Below are 21711 nucleotides of genomic sequence, written 5' to 3'. Positions count from 1 at the left end.
CGGTCTCGCTGCCCAGGCAGGTCTCGAACCCACGGGCTCAGGCAATCCACTCACCTCAGCCTCCCAAAGGTGCGGGATTACAGGCTGAGCCACCAAGCCCAGCTAATTTTTTGATTTAATGTAGAGACGAGGTCTTGCCATGTTGCCCAGGTTGGTTTTGAACACATAGGCTCAGGCAATTCTCTCACCTCTGCCTCCCAGCATGCTGGGATTACAAGCACGAGCCACTGCACCCAGCCCAATAAGCCTTTTAAAGATAGACTTAACTTTTTAGAGCAGTTGTAGAAGCACAGCAAAAGTGAGTGGAATCTACCCCATCCCCTCCCCCACCCTCCCCCACCGATGACGTCTTACACCAGAGTCCGACACTTGTTACAATTCATGAACCTTTTTTTTTTTCTGAGTTGGAGTCTCACTCTGTCGCCCAGACTGGAGTGCAGTGGCCGCTCACGGTCACTGCAGCCTCGACCTGCTGGGCTCCAGCGATCCTTCCGCCTCAGCCTTCCAAGTAGCCAGAACTACAGGCGCGCGCTACCACACCCGGCTAATTTTTTTATTTATTGTAGAGATGAGGTCTCGCCAATTGCCCAGGTGGGTCTCGAACCCGCGGGCTCAGGCAATCCACTCACCTCAGCCTCCCAAGGCGCGGGATTACAGGCTGAGACACCAAGCCCGGCTGCATTGACACATCCTTACCCCCATGGTGATTGTTTACATGAGGGCTCACTCTTGGTGCTGCAAACTCTAGGGTCAGTAAAAGTCTTTGTGAAGTGCCCACTACGTGCCGGATGCCACAAGAAGTCTTAGAGCTGGCACGTCGAGGGGGACATTCCCTAACCTGGGGATTCTGTGGCATCTGAAAGTGAATTTATGATGACATGAAGGACCAGGGCTGTGGTGCCAACTCCAGGTAGTGGAAGCAGCTTCCCGTGCTGTTTGGAAATGCAGGGCACCCCTGGAGGAGGTGGGTGGCAAACCCTCCCCTCTGCCACTGACACTGCCGTGAAGGAAAAGTCTGTGAGCCCTTCATTCCACCAGAAACCCTGGCTTGCTTGTTCGTAGCGAGGGGGAAAGTTGGGGGCAGAGACATACCCTCAGATTATTCAGTGGGGGGCATAATGGAGCTTTTCTTCATCAGAGACAGAGATACAACTCGTAGATGAGGTCAGGGGATAATTAGGATGCTCCCTGGCTGGACAATCCCAAAAACGGGCAAAGGCGTTTCTCACCCTTGATCTCCGCAATCAGATAAAAGACAGACGTGGGGCCAAATGACCTGGAGGACCCTGACCCTGCCCTGCAGACCCTGGTTCTGCCTTTCAGACTGTCTGCAGAGCTAAATCTTTTGAGACTAAAATGACAAACAGATTGATCCTCATTTCTCCCCTTTGAGTTCATCCAAGCATCAGCCCTGACCTCCTAGGTGAGATGGTATAGCCTACTCCACAGGTGAGCCGGTGTAGTACTCCCCCACGGGTGAGATAGTACAGCCCTCCCCTGCCAGGTGAGCTGGAACAGCTTCTCCCACAGGTGAATCCTGGATTATTTTTTTGTCCTGAGTGAGGTAAGGGGACAGCCCGAGTCCCACAGTGTGAAAGTAGATTTCTCTAAAACCCTCTCATGCCTTCCAATGTGATCTAGGTATTTGCCAATTTTTTAGCGGCTTCAACGCTATCTACAGCGAGGCTCATATGTTCTGTGATTTTGCCTAGGTGATTTGGAGAAACCCAGTTCCACACCAAGCCACAGATTTGGTGCCAAAGACCCAAGTCTGAATGGGCCGCCACATTCATGCTTTTTATTATATATGAGCATGGCAGGGACAGGTGTGTTGCCCATGTCCCTGGCTTGTCAGGCAACTCACTGGACAGTTGTTTGGGGAAGGGAGGGGTCCCCTTTGACTGCAAGGTGAAGCATCAACTCATTCTCCATCTAGTGTTTCACGTGGCATCTTTAATTTTGGTTTTAGAGCCACTTGCCACATCCCTGTATATAAATCAATGGTTGAAATGATTTTAATACTTTCCAGTTGATCTAATAGACTCCGAATCCCAGGTTTAAGCTATTCCCTGGATCTCTCTGTGGAAATGAGTTCTTCGTAATCTGCTTAAAGTTGAATGGTGGTTTCTTTGGTTTTAAATCTAGGACTTGCAGACTAACTAGGGTATCGCCTCATCTTAGTGTGTTCTCAGTCACGTGCCAACGGCTCCCATACCCTGTCTCCCAAGGGAAGGGCACCTCACTGAGAGGGAGCCCACCCCTTCCAGCATGGACTTTCCAGCTGTGTACGCACGTGAGAGAGAGAGAGAGAGAGAGAGAGAGAGAGAGAGAGAGAGAGAGAGTGTGTGTGTGTGTGTGTGTGTGTGTTTGTGTGTTCCCATCGATGTTTCACCTGTCCTCCAGAAGAACTCTCCTGAATTCCAGAATCTACAAGAGCCCTGAGTAGCAGACACTGGAATGTTGGGTCTCCAGGAGGAACAGAAATATTTACCTATTTGTGCAGGGTATGTGCCCCAGACAGTCTCTCAAAGATTGAACAAGTCTCTGACCCGAGCCTCGGCATTCTCCTGGTGAGACACGGGGCCCTGAAGCAGTCTCAAGACACGAATGCCTCCCTAAAGACCTTGGATGAGAAAGTGTAGAGACTTGGGGTCCCCTCAAACCCAAGTATGCAGCAGCCCACACACCAGCCACCACCCTCGCTGCGGGGCCCGGAGTGTATCCTGGGATTTTAATGCTTGATGCAACTCAAAGACAAGCCACAATCCTTTTCTGGTCAATTCCTTAGTGAGAATGACGAATTTCTTCCCACCCTGCTTCTTCCTCGAGACTCTGCTCAAACCCACACGATGACACCCGGCCCTTGTCCACGTGTGTGACTTCTGTCTCTCCCAGGCGTGCTTTCCCCAGACGGCCCAGGTGCCTCTGTTTTCTTTATAGAGTCCTTGATGGGCCTCTCCAGGCATTTTACATCCCCGTTCTATAAAAGCCACAGGTGAAAAACAAGAAACACCGATCACACGCTCCGTCAATGCTCATCTCAAGTCTGAGTCCCCATGGGCAGTCACCGTGCACAGCAGTTGCAGCCCACTGCTCTGAGGGCCCCTGCAGGTGTGCCCGGCCCCTGACGGCACCCTTGAAGCGTTCAAGAAGGCCTTGGAATTCCAGGACCCGGAGGCTCCCGCGGACCCGCTCTGGATGTGGAAAGTCTTCCCTTTCTTTCATCCCAAAACACACAAAGGCTTGCGGCCTGGGGGGGACCCATGATACTGAAGCCCCCGAGGAAGCCAGCGGGGTGGGTAGAGGTGGGGAACAGTTCCCTATTCCGGGGAGCAAGGCGGAATGACACCTCCTCAGACTCACACAGAACTCGTCCCTGTCGGGGGACTCCAGGACCACCCAGGACCCTACGCCCTTCTTCAACACCCCCAGGGAGAGGACACCTAACACCCTCGATTCCAAACTGACTCGCTAGCAGAAGGGGCCTGGGAGACCGTCCATCCACCCGCTCACTTTACACACTCTTTCATTCATTCATTCCTCAGTGATGGGAATTTCTTCTGGGCCATGAGCTGTGCTGGGCTCAGGGCATTAAGAGGGGGACAGATCAGATATCTCTGCCCCCCTCGGCATGTGAACATGTAGACGAGGACATTAAGCAAACAGACAACGAAACCCACATCACTTAAATCCTGCTGAGCACTCTGAAGAAGAGGGTGGCTAGAGAGAGAATAAGGAATGGCAGGGCTAAGCCTGAAATCATTCCCTTCAACGGGGAGGCTAGCCCGGCTCTGGCTGTCTCCCTAGGGCTCCCACATGTCCCACCATGCCTGCCCCCAAGGCCAGCCTTCCTCCTAGCCAGCCAAGACCCTCACTGCTGCAGAAGAAGCAACAGACCTGCTGGCCTGAGCTCCAGGCCTCGGGAGCCACCATGTCATCAGGGGACCAAGAACATCCTGAATTAGAGTGGACTCGAAGCCATTCTTCTTAGGACCCCCAGAATGCCCCAACACTGCTGGGTCATCCGACTTGCAGCTCAGGACTCAATTCAATCCCCTGCCCCCTCTTCAGTCCAAACCCAAGACCGTCCAGAGGGTCGGGGCACCCTGTCCTCGCTCCACCGAGAGCCCTCTCAGCGGCTGCCCAGAGGCACGACCGTGAAACACGAGACCTAAATTCCGAATCACAGAAGGAGCTTGCCTAGGGGATGAATCACTAATTCCTTCAGCAGATGAAGAAACCTTTAACCGAGCTGCAGGCAGCCCCATCGTGTCAACTGGCTGTGGACACCAGGCCCCGCTGGCCCCATCTGCCCCTTCAAGGAAAGCTGGAGGAATCAAAGATGTCGGGACGGGCACAGTCGGCGAAGGAAGGAAGATGCTATTTCTGGCACCACCGTAAGCCCTGGACACCTTTGGCTTTGTGGAGCCAACAGGCGGCGATGTGAAAACCAACGGCGAACAGTGAGTTTTGGAAAATAAGGCAGAGTCCACAGCAGCTTCGATGTAAGACGCAGAGCCGTCGGCGAGTGGCTCTGTGCCACGGGGACGGCGGAGGACGAAGGACGATGGCGGATGGGTTGTTCTCGCCACGAGACCCAGACAGTCAAGGAAAGGACAGAAGAGAGAGAGAGAGAGACGCAGGCGGCGGCGAGGTGGGAGCGGTGCGTGAGTTTCAAGAGGACTTATCTGGAAGTCATCTTGCACATTAAATAGGAGGCAGAGAGAATGGGAGCGAGGTACGAACGTGAGGCAGGACCGTGGACACAATCAAGGAGGTGACCCCTTCTCCCAGCAGGGCTCCCCGGCCTCCGAATCCAAGGGTGGCGTGTGGACAAACAGCATCAGGGGCATCGTGGGTTAGCGAGGAACGCAGGCCCCACCCTAGGCTGGCTGAGCCGGGCCCGCTTTCTAGTGTGGCTTGCAGGTCCGCATGGCGAGGTCAGGCCCTGCGCTAGACAGCTGGGCTGGCACTGCACGAACAGACTTTGCCTGGACACAATGTGGGGACGGCGCACCCCTGGTTGGCCCACCTCTCTTGGTGGGGTGAAAAGTTGGACTTCTCACCGGTTCTCTGTGCTCCAGGCCTAAGTGGACCCTGGCACGTCCGTTCTAGAAAGGTGCTGGCCCTCAGACCCGGCTTTGTCCCCTGCTGCCTGTGCTGTGTCGGCAGGTGGGGGGTTCTGAGCACCCAGGACTCAGTGTCTGAGCTTCTACTCAGTCCAAGTGCCAGGCAAACTTTCAGTCTCTTTTCTTTACTCAAAGTATCCTTCCAGGACTCTTCTTTTCCTGCTGAATTCTATCCTGCCCTGAATCGGGGGCCGGCATTGCTGTGCTAATTAGACATTACAGGAGTTGGAAATGACCGGATTGCTAGGAGCCAGTTGGCAACGTAAAGGCGTAAGATGTATTTTCTGGAAACCTCAGATGCTGCTCTACTCAACTGCAATGCAAGAGATAATTTTTCCAGGTGCAAACTGGACAGCTTTGAGCAAGGGATTTCTTGGTTGACTTTTTATATGAGAATTCTTTCCCTTGGAGCCTTATCTGAACCTTGGCATCACTCTACTTAGAAGGCTTTGAAAGCCCACCTATTTGCATGGGCATACCTCCTAGACACATTCACATCACTCTGAATGTGTGATCCAGATGCTCTGGGAGGAAAGAAGTTACAGATCCTTCTAAGGAAAACCCGGGTCTGGCTTCCCGAACGAGGCTTCTCGCAGGCTCTTGGGAGCGTCTCTGGCCATGAGCCGTCATCTCCCTGGCTGCCAGCGGAGACACCGCTCTGTCGTTTATAAATGGGATTCAGTGGAGTCGGAGCAGAGATCAAGAGTAGCAGCTGCGGGATTAAGAGGACATCCGGTCCCACAGGTTGCTGGCCACAACGCCTCTGTGAACAACCCGGGGACAGAGGGGAGAAGCGAGTGTCATGTTGCCGTCATGAGAGGTCATAAGCCATCAGGAAGAGGAAAAGCCTTTCCTTCCCCACCTGGGGAAAAGGGTGGCCTCCTTTGTGGATATCTGAGGAGACCCCATTCCAAACCCACACCACCACTGCTCCCAACAGCAGATTTGTACTTACGTTTGGGAACATTTACAACAGGTTTAAATAACAACCTGAATGCCAGAAAATAAAGCCCACAAAAAACGTGGCCTCTTGAAGACTTGCCGTTTCTCTAACTTCCGGTGCAAATCGCCCACGCACATCAAGGGAACAAACCCGGGGACACACGCACCCACTCTCTGCAGATGTGAGTATCGTTGAAAGATGATACAACGTATATGAATGAAAGAAAAAAACGTTCACCATTGTACTCAACGTGCACATAAAAATGAGCATTCATCACATTTATATGAAGACGCGAGAACAAAACTCATCTGTCCTGAGACAAAGAATATTCTGTCCTCCACATATTCCCAGAAATCCAAGGAAGTCTTTTAAAGCCAATATACCTCCAGCCAAGAAGAGCAATTCTCTGGAGGGAATTTACAGATACTTTACCATTAGATCGCCGTCGGCACCAACCCAAATGTCCTCAACAGAGGGATATTGAATAACCCACTCTAAGGAAACTATACGAGACAAATACTCCTTATTGTTAAGGAGTGGTCTCTCATGTTTGAAGGCAAACATATGCAAGTCTTTGTTCTTCATCACAAGTCCAGTCAAGCTGGAATTTTTAGAATCATTCTTTTAATCCAAAGAGGCCAACGGAGAAGAAAGCCAACTCGGGAACAAGGTTCTCAGCAAAATTCTATTAGTTTATCAAAACAGGAAATATAAGCCATTTCCGCACATGCAGCTTTAGAAATTAAGGAAATAATTCCAACATGGTATTAGCAAGGCAAGGTATATGAAAGAGAGGAAGTGTGGGTCACCGCCACCCCACCACACAGAGCAAAATCCGTCTTCCCCGTGAACCAGGCGGGAAATCCAGCCAATTCAGTTTCCTTGAATGGGTTTCAAGGGTGCGCAAAACCAACGTCGAATGGTCCCGAGGTGGGTACCAGTCAGAGACAGCGACATGATATGATGGACGGCCAGGGGTGCCCATGCACGTACGGGGAGTAACTTCAGTGGACATTTCCCAGGCGCTGGTGCATTCCAGCATGGCTAAGACCAAGTCGCCGCCTGTCCCCAAGGAGTTGGGGACACGGGGAAGGAAGGGGGATGTCAGGCTGCGTATTCAGAGCTGGAGAACCAGAAAGAACCGAGGGTGGTTCACACGAGAGAAGATGAACGGAACTTTTTAGGAAGACTGCCTTCATGTCCCGAGGGAATGTCTTCCTCTCGTCCAGGTAACATACCTGAGACATGGGATCACGCCTCCTCCCGGTTCACCGCGGCAGCAGACATGGCCTGGAGGCATCTGCTGGGTGCCCTCCCTGAATCATCAGCAACAAGCCACATGTTTTCATACGGGCATACCTAACTCATCTTAACGAGCACCGCCCTGCCCGCGTGGACGTCTTCTGTTCCTTCTAGCAGCAGCTCAAAGTCTAGGGGTTTAGTCCACACAGTTCTCTACGGACTCAACCACGCCTGACAGCCATTTTCGAAGTTAATCTATTTAGTATTTTTTTACTAGTTAGGTTTAGCATATAAAAGAAAGTTTGGGGGCTAGCGTGGGGTGGAATGGACAATAAAACACATGCAACCCATCTTTTATTTCCCAGTCAAAATATAATAGGAACAATGTGGCTCTCTATCTGACTCTGCTGTGCATGTATCCAACTCAGTCATTTGTAGTTATAGTTAACACATTTTTAAAATTTAAATTGATTTAAAAAACGTTAAAATTTAACTTCATTTTAGATTCAAAAGGTACATGTGCAGGTTTGTTACACAGGTCTGTTGTGTGATGGTGAGGTTTGTTATTTTTTTCATTTTTATACTTTGAGTCAGAGTCTTACTCTGTCCCCAGGCTAGAGTGCAGTGGCACGATCACAGGTCACCACAGCCTCAATTTTCTGGGCTCAGGCGATCCTTCCGCCTCAGCCTCCTGAGTAAATGGAACTACAGGCGTGTGCCATTGGACCCAGCTAATTTTTGGTAGAGAAGGGACCTCACTATGTTGCCCAGACTACTCTTGAACTCTTGGGCTCATGCAAGCCTCCCACCTTGGTCTCCCAAAGTGCCGGGATTTCAGGTGTGAGTTAACGTGCCCGGTTGAGGTTTGGGCTTCGAATGAGCCCACCCCCAGGTGGTGAACGTGGTATCCAATGGTTTTTCAACCCTCATTCCCCCATCTTTCGTGGTCCCTAGTGTCTGCCATTCCCACCCTTGTACCCAGTGCTTGGCCCCCACTCCTGAGTGAGAATATGCCGTACTTAGTTTCTGTTCTGACAGCCATTCTTTAGTGCTCGGGCTTGGGTTCCAATGGACAGGACTGGCTTTAAAAAACATTAGAATTTTGACCAGATGGGGAGGTGCCTGGCAGGCACGGAGTGTATTGTAGGCCAAAGGCCAAGGCTAGAGCATGTCCCAATGACATCCGTTATCCCCATGACATTTAAAGTAGGCCAAATGCCAGATGCCAGACAGAAGGAGTTGTGTTTGGGGCTGAGTAACGATAAGCAGGGTGCCCTAGGTAGGCATCACTTAGAACTCATGGACTTGAGCCAGGCGTGGTGGCTCACACCTGTAATCCCAGCACTTAGGGAAGCTGAGGCGAGAGGATTGCTTGAGCCCAGGGGTTCGAGACCAGCCTGGACAACTTGGCGAGACCTCATCTCTACAATAAATAAAAAAAATTAGCTAATTCATTAGTTAATACATTTTGAAAATTAGTTAATACAGTGCGCGCCTGTAGTTCCAGCTACTCAGGAGGCTGAGGCGGAAGGATCGCTTGAGTCCAGGCAGTTGAGACTGCGGTAGCTGTGAGTATGCCACTGCGCTCCAGCCTGGGTGACAGAGTGAGACTCTGACTCAAAAAAAAAAAAAAAGAATCCATGGACTTGGAGACCAGGAGAAAGAACGATTCATGGCATAGAAACGACCAAACCACCGAGTTCTGAACCGCCAAGTTCTCTGCACAAGAGGATGACAAAGCTGGCCAAGGGTCGCCGTAAGGACTCAGTGATGTCATTTGAAGTCTCTTGTGCATCCAGGTTGAAGGGTCATTAACATCCGGCCCCAGGCCTGGCTCCCTGGCAGACAGCCCCAGACCCAGGGTTGAGCACGGAAGCCCGGCCAAACGTGGGACGAGCCAGCACTGCCTTAGAAGCACCTCGCCCCGGGCAGGAGGTGATCTCAGAGTGTGGGCAGGTCCCGCCTGCAGGTGAGGACAGGTGGGCTGTCTGGCTGAGCTGGGGAAGGGGGCTTGGCATTTCCTGACACACATCCTCTGCCCAGTTCAAACCCGATCCCTAGCTGGAGGCAAAAAGCAGCGTGTGGCTGTGTCTCTTCACTGGCAAGGAAGGCAGGCGTGTGTCCGTGTCCCTGGCCCATGGAGGCGTGGCTGCGGGCGCCGGTGTTGGACAGCAAGCCAATCTGTGAGCAGGGAAGAGCGCTCTGTCCTCTCCCTTCTCCACCGCATCCTTGTGGTAGCCAGGACAATGAGGTCTTCACCTGGGGAGGAGTCCAGGCCTCATCTGTGCGAGGCTTTATTAGGGGCTGGGTGGAGGCTCGGAGATGTCTCATTCAGTCATTTGGTCCAGACACATGGAATCTCGACAGCAAAGGCCAGGGAATGGCCAAGGGCATGGGACTGCTGTCAGGAGCCAGGTGGGTAGGAAGCAGCCCCACAGGAACCGGGGACCGGCCGGCCGGGCCGGGTAGCCTCAGGAATGGTCACGGAGCCAAACAAAGACACATGGAGATGCAGGTAAATTCTGTCAGGGAGCATTCAGGCTGTCCCGCCTGAGGTGTGACCCGTCTACATCTTAAGGTTTCCTTTCCTGTCTTCTAAGCTCTTGATCATTTGACGTCGGGTGCCCTTGCATTTCTAATTCCTATTTACTTCCTGAAATCTATTCTGCTACCCGCCCTCTCCACGCCCTCTTGTACCTATGGCAACCACAATATCCACTGCTGAGACAGCTGGAGATCGATTTTTCTGGCCGTTTAGTTATATTTATGAAACTGTGGCTAAGTCCCATTCTGAAGCAGGTCTTGTGCGCTTTGATTCCACGAGTGGGGCTTGAATGGTCCTGCCTGGGATTCCCAAGGCTTTGAGGAATGAATGACAGCATCTCAAAAGTGTCAAGCGATGGGAGTTCCTTTTCTATCCAAGCATCATTTTGAAACAGCTCGCCTGGCCCTCCAGGAAAGCTCCTCCTTTCCAAATTGGACTCTGACTCGCCACTTCACCCCCTGTTCCTTAGCCCCCCTAGGCTGTGGAGGGCGATGGAGCCAGCACGAGACCCTGGATGGGTTTGCTTCAACGAACTGGGGCACTCCGGGATGGGGGTGGTCTGGTCCCCAATCACTAAAGCCCCTCTTCTTTAGAAAATCAGTTTTTTTGTTTGAGTCAGGGTCTCACTCTGTCGACCAGCGTGGAGTGCAGTGGCACGATCATGACAATCGCGGCTCATGGCAGACTCGGTTTCCTGGGTCAGGTGATCCTTCCATCTTGGTCTCTCAAGGAACTGGGGTGACAGGTGCACACCACCATGTCCAAACCCCTCTTCTTGATGCCATTATGGAGTGGACACACAGCTTGCATTGTGTTGAGAGCCAGCATGCACCCCAGCTACGCCCAGGCAGGAGGGAAAAAGCTCAGAGACCAGAGGCTCCTGCCTGAAGTCATTTGACTGCTGTCCCTGACTTCCTTGGTGGCTCTGTCAACAGGCCAATTTCTGGACACTACCTTCCCTTGCCCCCACTCCCTCTCCATCCTTGGTACAGATTGTCACCCTTCGTGGTTTTGCTAGCCAATAGTGTCTGGCTAGGCGGCTATGTCAGGCATTAATCCTTTAGTTCAGAGCCCACATCATGCACTGTTCACAAGACAACATATTCTGTGTGTGTTGGGGTCTCACTCTGTCACCCAGGCTGGTGTGCAGTGGCACAATCATGGTACACCGCAGCCTCAACTTCCTGGGCTCAGGTGATCCTTCCACCTCAGCCTTCAGAGTAGCTGGGCCTATAGGCACGCATCACCACATCTGGCTAAGACAACATATTCTAGGTTTTATATGTTCTCATCCCTGCACCCTTGTTGTTTCCTGGTATGGGGAGGCGTTGCTTCTCCTGAGACTTGCTGACTTTTTTCCGTTCCTGAGATCCAGATCCACTGTTCCCTCCGTGTCCAAAGTCTCTTTCCCTCTAATTACAAGCGAATGCGTAATGACATATTTTCACATGATGGAGGAATGTGAAGGATTTTCAGTGCATTGAGAACGAACACCTCTGGGTTCCCATCCTCTGCAAAGAACATGCCCTTGTACACATAGCTCCTTCAGTGTGGAATGTTCACCCTGGCCTCACCTTCCCCATCAGCCCAGGTGACACCCACTCAAACACCAGCCACTCACCCTTGGGAAGAAGAACGTCGGACACACATTGATTTCACATTTTGTCCCCACCTGTTTTTTTTTTTTTTTTTTTGAGTTGGAGTCTCACTCCTTCGCCCAGGCTGGACGCTCATGGCCACCCCAGTGTCGACTTTCTGGGTTCCAGCGATCCTTCTGACTCAGCCTTCCGAGTAGCCGGAACTACAGATGCACGCCACCATGCCCGGCTTTTTAAAAATTTTATTGTGGAGACGAGGTCTCACCAAGTTGCCCAGGCTGGTCTCGAACCTGTGGGCTCAGGCAATCCACTCGCCTCGGCCTCCCAAAGTGCTGGGATGACAGGCTGAGCCACCGAGCCCAGCCCTGCTCTTCTTAAGAACAGGCACTTGTGCTAAAAAACAGCAAATGACTGTTTCTGAAAAATCCTCACACTCGGCAAAATCACACCAAACCCACACCATCTATGGAAAAAAGAGCACCAGGCAGACCACTCAATACCTATGAAATTATGTAACTAGGGTCCTGATAACATTAGTAACAACCTCAAGGAAAACAACAGCACCATTTAATAGACCTGTTAATTTCCCCCTTGGTAAAGAAATACTGTAGCTTCCTAGACGGGGGTGCCGGGAAGAGCCAAGACTGCTAGTTGCAGAGAACAAGGACCACATGCCCAGAGACCAGGAAGAACCGTGGACGGGCACTTCTAAGGAAAGTGTGTGCCTGAACGAGGCGAGAGAAAGAAGGCTGGGGACGCGGTGTCCTGTGTAAGTGTGCAAGTCGACTTCACGTTCAGCTGCCTTATTGCTCGGTGGTGCAAACACCACACAGGGAAAAACATCACGCATGAGCTAACGTGCCTTCCACGCTGCACTGGCATCTCCTGTGGACCAATTGCTTGGCGGCGGGCATGAGTACCAGGAAATGTGCTCAAACAGACAGACGACTTCAACACACACCATCTGCCACTCACGTATCAATGTCCTCACCGGATAACTAAGACGAAAACCGGCCTCACGAAAGATTATCTTTTTGTTTTCGGAGTCAGAGTCTCACTCTGCTGCCCAGGCTGGAGTGCCGTGGCACACTCACAGCCACCCCAGCCTCGACCTGCTGGATTCAGGTGATCCTTCTGTCTCAGGCTCCCAAGTAGTTGAGACTACAGGTGCACCGCCATGCCTGGCTAATTTTTTGATATTTTATGGCGTCGAGGTCTTGCCAAGTTGCCCAAGCTAGTCTCAATCCTCTCGTCTTTGCCTCCCAAAGTGCTGGGATGATAGGCATGAGGCACCGCGCCCGGTTGAAAGACCATTTTTTAGAAAGGCTATTGTCATGTAGTCCTTCTTATAGCTTTAGGGATTTCGTTCTAAGTGTTGAGAGGAACAAGTCATGAGGTGCTTCTAATTCTTATTCAAGAGGCATCAGTACAATTGGCGCTAACCCATGGCAAGAACTTAGGACAGCACCCGGCTCTGGGCAGGAAGTGTTCGCTATTCGTGTTCCTTCTTTTGCAAATTTGTCTTTTAGAGCTGGCGGGGTGCACGTGAGGGTTTACTCCATAAGTAAACTGCCTGCAGGTGAGGTCTGGCTTCTAGCGAACCCCCTCTCGCCCTGGCACCCAGTGGTGGCTGTGTGTCCCTGTCTCCGTTTGTGTTCCTAACCTGCATTTTATTCCACCCCCTGGGGAGAGTGCTGGTCTATTTCCATGCCCACCACGCAGAGCCAGGTACAGCAGGCTCCCAAGGGCAGACACTGTAGCGCTTTCTACCCTATTTTTAGAATAAATGTCCTTACCTATTTACGAGCTAGTCTGTTTACATCGTGCTCAGCTCGGAATAGACAGGCTCCCGAGACATCACTGACGGCAGGCATTACCTCACACGTTATCTACACTCAAGTTTAATTATTTATATGGCGTGTTAGTTCTTGGCGTTCTCTGGCAGGGAATAGAAATGTGTATGTTGTTGGTGTTGGCATCTAGCTCGGAGGCGGGTATTTAACATCGTCTGGGGAGACGAAGTGAATCCAACTCTTGGAGCTATTTTTTACTGAGAAGAATGATCGGTGAAGGGGTTTGGTCCAAATCCCTCCCTCCGTGCTAAGTTTTGGGGCGAAAAAATCTGAGAAGCACCGAAGGAAGGCGACCTGGCCATACTTTCTGAGAATACAATAAGATTGCTGTTCTGGTTGGCGAAGACTGGTCTAGGCAAGGAAGGCGTTGGTTTGTATTGGCAGGGGGAAGGACACACTGCCCGGGCAAGCTTGGTCTTCGGCACCGAGAGCTTCGGGGATGCACACTTGGCCGTGAAAGTCCCGGGGCGGGGGAGGGCTTCGGGGCCAGCGGCAGCACCACGCCCATGCCACAGCTGCTTCACTGCCCACAGGCGGGCTTCTGGGTTAGAATTTCTGAATTTCCGCTTTGCTCCTTCTCCCGTGTGAACTCTGCCAGATGAATCATTGTTGGCAGTCCTGGAAGAGGGTACGTAGGCCTCTGCACATGAGCCGTGGCGAGATTCCTTGGCTGTGAACTCACGCTTGGTAGTTTTCTCTCTGCCTGGAAGAGGGTCCAGGAATCAGCTCTGCCCTAAGTCACACCAGAAGCATCTTCCTGGGACCGGCAGGGAAAACGCCAACCAGGCATCGCGGGGAGTTGGTGGTGTGTGGTTATCCCGGCTCTCCCCCTGGATATTTCAACAGCACATTTTCTTTTATTATTCTTATTATTACCATTTTTTCTTTACTTCAGTAGCCTTAGGGGGTAAAAATAGTTTTTTGGTTGCATGGTTGCATTGTACAGAGGTGAGAAAGTCTGGGCTTCAAGTATACCCACCATGCTCACCTGTGCACACTGTACCTGATAGGTGATTTTTTGGATCCTCCGTCCCTCCCCCTCCTTCTGGGTCTTCAGTGTCTACCCCATTGTCTATACCTTTGCACATCCTTAGTTGAGTTCTTACTTATGAGTGAGAGCATGCGGTGCTTTTTTGTTTGTTCCTGTACCTTTACAGTGAATGGTCTTCTCCAATTCTATTCAAGTTGCTGCAAAAGACACTATCTCATCCTTTTTGATGGCTGAATAGTATTCCATAGTGTGCGGTACCACATTTCATTATCCACTGATCAGCTGATGGGCATTTAGGTTGATTCCGCATCTTCGTAGTTGTGAGTTGTGCTGTGAGGAACATGCGGGCGCAGGCATCTTTGTTATCTAATGACTGCTGTTCCTTTTATGGTAGACACCTGCAAGTGGGATCGCTGGATCAAATGGAAGATCTACTTTTAGTTCTTGAGTGATCTCCGTACCGCAATTTCCATAGAGGTTGTACTAAGTGGCACTCTCACCAACAGTGTATGAGCCTTCCCTTTTCACCGCATCTGTGCCAGCATCTATTGTCTTTTGATTTTTTAAAATAATGGCCATCTGACTGGCATAATGTGGTGTCACACTGTGGCTTTAATTTGCATTTCCCTGATGGCGAGTGATGTTCAGCATTCTTCATATGTCTGTTGGCCATTTGTGTATCTTCTTTTGAGTGATGTCTATTCGAGTCACTTGTCCACTTTTTTTCTTTTTCTTTTTTGAGTTGGAGTCTCACTCCATTGCCCTGGCACTCCAGGCTGGCATGCAGTGGCTCACGGACACCCTGGAGTGTCCTTTCACCTCAACCTTCCAAGTCGCCAGAACTACAGGTGCATGCTACCACATCCGGCTAAGTTTATGAATTATTGTAGAAACGAGGTCTTGCAAAGCTGCCCAGGCTGTTCTTGAACCCATGGGTTCAGGAAATCTCCTCACTTGGCCTCCCAAACTCCTGGGATTATAAGCTTGAGTCACTGTGTCCAGCCTACCTACTTTTTAACAGGGTCATTTGCTTTTTTCTTCCAGCAGTGAGTTTTCTTTTCTTTTCTTTTCTTTCTTTTTTTTTTTTTTTTTTTGAGTCAGAGTCTCACTCTGTCGCCCAGGCTGGAGTGCAGTGGCACGCTCATGGCCGCCCCAGCATCGACCTGCTGGACTCTGGCGATCCTTCCACCTCAGCCTTCCAAATAGCCGGAACTACATGCGTGTGTTACCATGCCTGGCTAATTATTTATTTATTTACTGTAGAGATGAGGTCTTGCCAAGTTGCCTGGGCTGGTCTTGAACCTGAGGGCGCAGGCAATCCACTCACCTCGGCCTCCCAAAGTGCTGGGATGACAGGCTCAGCCACTAAGCTTGGCCGAGCAGTGAATTTTCAATCCCACTCCTCTTGCTAGCCCCAGTAGGTGGTTGGTTGGGCTTTTAATTCTTGTTGCTTGATGTGCACTTGGAGACCACACATGCCAACCTGCAATGATAGACATTTTTCTCTAGATGCCACCCTCCATCAATAAGGCTCCTTCAGAATTAGCATGTCCATGTTTTTGGGTCTGAGCATGACTTTGAGAATGTCTTGTGCCTGTGAAATTTTGGGAGCTAATTCTGTCCTACTCTCCTGTACTGGTGCACGAAGACAGTTGACGTGTCTAGTATTTTTATGCCTCATCTGGAGTGTCTGCAAGAGATGGCGCCTTCCTGGGCCTCCGAGTGCTGTGGGACTGTCTGGCGCCTTCACCCGGACTCCCGGGCTTCTGGCCGGTGTGTGACCCACGGGTGTGCAGACGCCCAGAGCTATGGACTTGACTTGCTCTGAAGGGCACGTGTTTCAAGGGAGGCTCTGGATTGAGGGTGTCTGGGCTCCAGGCTGGCACTGCAGGGGGTGGCCTTTGGAAGAACACTCATCCCTCGCGTCCTTCCGTTTTCTCATTTAAAAAACAGGAGGAGTCCATCATTCCTACCTTGTGGGGCTGTCCTGAGGATGAAAAGATTAACCCACAGGAAGAACTTAGGATGGAGCCTGGCTCTCGGCAGGAAGTGTTCGCTGTTCGTGTTCCTTCTTTTTGAAATTATTTGTATTATAGAGCTGTGAGGATTTGCTCCATAAGTAAGCAGTGTGCAGGTGAGGTCTGGGTTTCTAGCGAGCCTGTGATCCCCCGGTAGTGGACCTGGTACCCAGTGGTGGTTGTATGCCCTGTACCCATTCATGCTCTTAACTTGTGTTTTATTCCACTCCCTGGGGAGGGTGCTGGTCTATTTCCATCCCCAGCACACAGAGCTGGGGTACGGCAGGCACCAACATTCTCACTGTTTAGGGGGACTGCTGTTTATGGAGACAGTTGACTGTTTTCAATAGTCAACAAGCATGCATACGCTGAGTGTATACATAGCTTAAACGAACCTCAGAAAGGTAATCATTTAATTTTACGTTCCACATGCCATGGAATTCTCTGAAGTAAGACTTTGAGAGGGAAAAATTTAGCGTGTGAATTCATCTTTATTAAGCAGAATTTTCAGCTTTCTTTTTAAAAAAATCTCTCTCTCTTTAAAAAAAGAATTCAGTGAATGGCTGGCTTAGGCACAATTTAAGCTGCCCAACTATGCTGAACCTTGTACCCAAGGTCATCCAATGCAGCTGGGGTCACTTGGGATCCCCGCCAAGATCTCCATTCTCTGTTCCTCGCTATGAGCCCAAGATAAAAATTCATGAATACTGTCTGAGCAGTGTGGCTTGCAGCCTGTAGCCCCCACCCCAACGTATCAAAAGTGCCCTTATCATATTACAAACAGCGAACATGCTGAGACTGTAAACATCCCCAAGAGTGGACTTCCTCAAGTATTGCAAGTGATGTCATCCGACCCTTCTTTCATATCCGTTTTTATTATGCTCCTGTCCTTTCAAAACAGAGTCTGAACCCCAACACAACAAAAGCCAGGAAACCTCGGCCCTCTGGCAGCACCCCCAGCCTGGAAACAAGGAGACACTGATAAGCACAAACGCCTCCAGATGGGGAAGTGCACTGACACAGCACTTTGGTCCTGCTTGTTGGAAGCCCATGTCCACTGCACAAGTCTGCAGCTCCTGCCTTGCTGCTCTGAAAGTGTACTATTATTACTGTTTTTTGTTTTTTGAGTTGGAGTCTCACTCCGTCACCCAGGTTGGAGTGCAGTGGCATGCTCACGGCCACTGCAGCCTCGACCTGTTGGGCTCCAGCGATCCCGCTGCCTCAGTCTTCCAAGTAGTTAGATCTATAGGAATGCGCTACCATGCCCAGCTAATTTTTTTTGATTTATTGTAGAGATGAGGTCTCGTCAAGTTGACAGGCTGGTCTCGAACCCGTGGGCTCAGGCAATCCCCTTCCCTCGGCCTCCCAAAGTGCTGGGATTCCAGGCTGAGCCACCGAGCCTGGCCTATGATTATCATCATCATTGAGTTGGGGTTTCACTCTGTGGCCCAAGGCTGGAGTGCAGTGGCACGATCACAGCTCCCTTCAGCCTTGACTTTCTTGAGCTCACCACGGTACTCCTGCCTCAGCCTCCTGAGAAGCTGAGATTATAGGCATACACCACCACACCTGGCGAATTTTTAAATTTTTTGTAGAGACGAGGTCTTGCTATGCTGCCTAGGCTGATCTCGAACCCTTGGGCTCAAGAAGTCCTTCCACCTCAGCCTCCCAAAGTGCTGGGATTATGGGTATGAGCCATGCCCCTGGCCTGAAAGTGTATTTTAGAGTTGTTTTCATTCATGTAGCTGGACACTCCCCACCAAATGTCTTTGAGGAAACATTTTTGAGAGTCTGTTGTGGGCCAAAGATCTAAAGGTTTGCTCTTGGGAGAATAAAAGCCAGTGGCAGAAACCACCCATCCTGAACAATAAGTGCTTAAGCACACCGAGGACGCCATCCTAAGAGTATGTGTCGCTGGGCTCGGTGGCTCAGCCTGTAATCCCGCGCCTTTGGGAGGCTGAGGTGAGTGGATTGCCTGAGCCCGCAGGTTTGAGACCCACCTGGGCAGGCGAGACCTCATCTCTACAATAAATAAAAAAAAATTAGCCAGGTGTGGTAGTGCACACCTGTAGTTCCAGCTACTTGGAAGGCTGAGGCAGAAGGATCGCCGGAGCCAGCAGGTGGAGGCTGCGGTGGCCGGGAGTGGCCACTGCACTCCAGTCTGGGCGACAGAGTGAGACTCCAACTCAAAAAAAAAAAAAAAAAAAAAGGAGTATGTGTCAAGGGACAGGTGAGAACAAATGAGAAAGTCATTCCTGCCTGAATCTCTGTGCTTTAAGTTGGCTTTGATTTGTTTGCCTGTAATTTAAATGAACTTGCTTTATGGTTTGAAACATGTGTCCAGTGCCTTCTTCTGTTTTTTAATGTTTCCCCCTTTTTCTCCCTTCTTTTCACGGGGGCTGGTGCCCTGTTCCTTCCATGTGCCGGGTCAGTCTGTTCATGCATCTTGATGTCCAGGGGTGGACGCCTGGCAGGTAGAGCTCCAGGCTACAGAAAGAGGTGGCCAATATGGAGATCTGTTCCGGGAGGGATCCTGTGGGTGAGCACCTCACCACGACTGCACCATGAGCTTGGACGGATTTTAAGACGGGGTCTTGCTGGAGGGCAGAGCTCGCCACTGTCTCCTCTCAATGGACGCATAAAGCAGAGGGTGGGCTCCTATCCCTACCTTGTCATGACTCAGCACTCCCCGTCACCCCCGCACCACCCTCCCAGGGAGGCCACCTCCAGGAACTCGCTCCCTGATACCACAGACAGTCCAACACCTCCAGGCCGCCGCTTCCTCCTGCCAGGCCGCCGAGACCTTTCCCCTTAACAGACGAAACTCCTACTCTCCTTGGTGGCACCCACAGACGCCCTCATCGATTCAGGAAGGGACGGGGTCCTTTGAAGTCCCTGAGGTCACACAGCAGAAAACATCCCAGCAAGGCCTGAAGGTGACCCGGAGCTCGCATGGACACATACACAAAGGAGCCACTGAGAAGGCGGAGATTGCTTTTGGGCGACTCTAACGGTCAAGGCTGTGGAAGTATTCTCTGTCCCTGTGTGACTCTTCGTGCCTCAGACTGTCCTCGTGAGCTACAGGGGTGTTCTGTGACCTCCTGTGACTGTCCCTAAGGACTAGACTTCTGTGTCCCTGAGTCAGAAGGAGCACCCACCAGAAGACGCTGCTCAAGGAACCCAGAACATTATGGGGTGGGGAGGAGGAGGGAGAGGGGAGACAGACCCCAGTTATCTTTCACTAGAAGTGTCATAGCACCAAGTTTCTTCTCTCTACACGCCCGCTCTCCCCAAATCTCCTTGCCATTGTCCCTTTATCTTTTCTCCTTCTCGCATCTTTAGAGTGAAGTCTTTGGAAAGGCTGACTTGTTAGATGTCAGCTTGAGTGAGGATTGTGGATGCGCTGGTGTTATATTGAACTGTAACCTGCTTGTTCTTTTCTCTTTTTAGAAGTAGATAGAATCTTGCTTTGTCACTCAGGCTGGAGTGCTGCGGTGTCATCATCGCTCACTGCAGCTTTGACCGCCTGGGCTCAAGCGATCCTCCCTCCTCAGCCTGCCAAGTAGCTGGGACTACAGGCGCATACCACCACACCGGGTTCATTTTTTTTTTTAAGTTTTCTGTGGAAACCTGGGTATTGCTAGGCTGGTCTCAAACTCTTGGCCTCAAGTGATCCTCCTGCATCAGCCTCCCAAAGTGCTGAGGTTACAGGCATGAGCCACTGCGCCCGATAGGACTGTCTTCTTAGATAGGCTGCTGGAGCATCAGGTGGCTCGTGGACCAGAGGGTCTCATGCTTTGTGAACCAAGGACCCCATTATTATCTGCCCCTTCTTGACACTCCTCCCACCCCATGAACTCAGCCGTGGTGGTGATGTCGGAAGCAGCCATGATGAACCTTCTCACCAGTGTAAGCAGTGCCATCGGGTGTGGTAGAGTTCCCACAAAAGCAAAGAAACCCAGTGCATTATGAGTCTAGACATGTGTCTAAACTTGCTTGATGAACTGAAGCACGTGTCCAATGCCTTCTGTGGTTTTTTTTCCCTTTCTCTTCCCTCTTTTCATGGATGTGGATGCCCAGTTCCTTCCGTACGCTGGGTGGGAATATTCATGCAACTTGATTTTCTCGGGGGTGAGTCGCAGGGTCACACTTCAGTCCCGACTCCACAGGGATGGATGCCCGGCAGGCAGAGCTCCAGGCTACAGAAAGAGGTGGCCAATATGGAGCTCTCATCCGAGAGAGGGTGCGCGAGGCGTCAGTTTGACACTCTGTGGGTGAGCACCTCACCACGACCGTGCCAAGAACTTGGGTGGACTTTTAAGACGGGGTCTCACTGGAGGGCAGAGCTCACCACTGTCCCCTCTCAATGAACACGTGTCCACATGCAGCTTCTGGAATGCTTCTGAAGGGCTGCAGGTTACCAGCACCTGGTCCAGGTGAGCCCAGCCCTTCCAACACGCTTCCTTTGGTGACTGACTTCCCTTCCTACTGGGCACCTACGATGGTCCCGGTTGCTGAGCTGAGACTGAGTGTGCCAAGGGCAAACATGGGACTTTCAGGACTGGACAAGACCCAGAAGGTTATTCATTCCAGGGGCCCTTGTCTTTTGCGAATAAGCCTATCTACTTTCGACTCTGCTTTTCGGTCCCCCCCCCCCAAGTCGTAGGCTTACAGATGAACAGGACATGGTGCTGGGGGTGGGAGTGAGGCTGACAAGACCCCTCCCTTCCTGGGTCTGCATGGTCGGGTTGGAAGGAACAAACCCATCTGAAGCGGACCCAGCCGGGCTTCCGTGATGCGGCATCCCATTTCTGACGAGAACACTGGGTGCTGCAGAGACGTTAGGGCACTCCCCCGAGACGCCGTCCCGAAATGTGCAAAAGCCCCGAGGACTCCCGCCAGTCCGAACATCTCCCGATGACGACCGCTTTGACAACTCACTGCCTCCCCCGGCCCTCTTCCCATGACTGCATTGGGTTGTCTTTTCTCTAAACAATTTTCTGCACAAAAGTAAAGACAGAATCCCCACTGTTGACCCGCTTAAAACCAACTCGCTGAGCTTTCTCTGAGCTCGACCTACATGCTTCCTCTCTGAGGTTCAACCCTGCGCTACAAGAAGGTGACTTGAAAACATGTCTTAAATAGGGGGCAATGCTCTCCTCCACAATGCCAGGGAAGGACCCAGAAGGCCCCAGCCTACAGAGCCGAACAGACTCCTAACTGCCAACCGCAAGCCACTGACTGCGGTCCGAGAGCACCATTCTCTTCCTTTTATGGGGCACACAACTCCTCCAAAAATTGTCCTGCAGATGATTTAAAAACCAAACAGTGCCCCCAACAAAAACCCTAGCTTCTTATTCCACATGCGACAGAACATCCCAGTTACAGCAGC

At 51.3% G+C, this 21711-nt stretch overlaps 1 protein-coding gene across 1 annotated transcript in view; it reads right to left on the bottom strand.

Annotated features, from left to right (window-relative positions):
* COL4A2 (collagen type IV alpha 2 chain) overlaps nt 1–21711 on the bottom strand; it is a 227685-nt gene that overhangs the window by 167725 nt on the left and 38249 nt on the right. The window lies entirely within an intron of this gene.

This window comes from Carlito syrichta, unplaced genomic scaffold, assembly GCF_000164805.1.
Source record: "Carlito syrichta isolate Samal-C Ts95f unplaced genomic scaffold, Tarsius_syrichta-2.0.1 Scaffold316219, whole genome shotgun sequence".
Lineage (NCBI taxonomy): Eukaryota > Metazoa > Chordata > Mammalia > Primates > Tarsiidae > Carlito > Carlito syrichta.
The sequence above is the reverse complement of the archived record's forward strand: the minus strand, read 5'-3'. Positions and strand labels throughout refer to the sequence as shown.